The sequence below is a fragment of the Halyomorpha halys genome, unplaced genomic scaffold (genome assembly GCF_000696795.3).
Source record: "Halyomorpha halys isolate HHAL.00 unplaced genomic scaffold, Hhal_1.1 Scaffold141.1, whole genome shotgun sequence".
Lineage (NCBI taxonomy): Eukaryota > Metazoa > Arthropoda > Insecta > Hemiptera > Pentatomidae > Halyomorpha > Halyomorpha halys.
This window is the reverse complement of record NW_027111321.1, coordinates 237,744-239,145: the sequence shown is the minus strand read 5'-3', so window position 1 is coordinate 239,145 and position 1,402 is coordinate 237,744. Positions and strand designations below refer to the sequence as shown.

At 28.5% G+C, this 1,402-nt stretch overlaps 1 protein-coding gene across 1 annotated transcript in view; it reads left to right on the top strand.

Moving 5' to 3' along the window:
• Positions 1-1,402, top strand: part of LOC106678402 (acyl-coenzyme A thioesterase 9, mitochondrial) — a gene marked incomplete in the record, with an annotated part of 56,872 nt that overhangs the window by 12,388 nt on the left and 43,082 nt on the right.

The following is a 1,402-nucleotide window of genomic DNA, read 5'->3' as shown; positions in this document are numbered from 1 at the left end:
TTTACGTTTTATTTACTGTAAGCCTACGCTTCACCACACTTAGCAGGACTTCCTGAATTGATGCATGTGCTTACCCTCATATAGTACAAGAGCCGGGATGACAAAAAGGCAGTTATCTCACCCCAACTTTTTATTACTTTAATGAAAACTATGTATAATTACTAGTCAAAACTGATGAGTCTGCCAAGTATAGGTAGGGAGAATAAAAAATGGTGGCTGATTCGAAACTTTAAAAAAAATTAATTTTACATTCGTAGCTCTATATCATAAAAACTACCAACAACACTAGAAAACTTAAGAGAACGTCATTTAAGGAAGAGTAAATTTGCTACTAAACTACTACTCCTACGTAATAAATGTCATGAACTACTTTATGGTACATCACACTAGTTTTAATTTGAGTGCTAATAGACATGTGTACGTTGTATGATTTTTGAGATATGGATTTCTCAAAATAAATTCACTTACTACTGATCTTTCAGTACATTTTTTTTTTAAATGTTGCTTTTAAAAAAGCTATATCCCTTGAACTATTGAATGTAAATAGCTCTCTTAGTGCTCATATTTTATCAAATTTACTCTACTTTAAATAATGTTACCTTAGGTTTTCTAGTGTTGTTAGTAGTTTTAAAGATATTGAGCTGTGAATGAAAAATTAATTTTTTTTAACGTTTTGAAACAGCCGCCAGTTTTTATTCCCCCTACCTATACTTGGCAGACTCATCAATTTTGTGTAGTAATAATACATAGTTTTCATTAAATTAATCTAAAATTGGGATGAAATAACTGCCTTTTTTACCAAATGGAGGTAAGCCCAAGAATCAATTCAGTAAGCCCCGTGAAGTGGGGCGAAAAGTAGGCTCATAATTAAATTTTATTATTTTTTGAGAGTTTTTTTTACCACTCCCTGACCATCTTCCTTTTATATTCTACACACAGTCAATCAATGATCTTCCAAAAAAAAAATGTTTTTATACCATATTTTTTTATTTGTATCAGTAAACTAGGTTTAACAACTTAATATTAGCTTATTGTATTTAAATCAGTAAACTAGTTCTTAACAATTTTATATTAGATTGTTATATATAATATTTCATATCAGATTATGTCCATTCATTTTTTATTTTATGTTAGTAATGTTATCCTTAACAATTCACAATAAAAATTAGCGAGCTGAATCATATCAGCTGCATAATTTTTATTAAAATACATCAGGGACTGAAAATAACTTGTAAATTTTTATTTCAAAAGAGTTTTAATTATAAGTTATTTTTGTAAAATAAAAAAATAGCATTAGATATCTATCCTTCTCTATAATAAATAAGTTAGGTTTGACCTGTGATTAATCCGTGCTTTATTTTGAAAAAGTTGATGTTTAGGGCTTTAAATAAAGCACATGGCC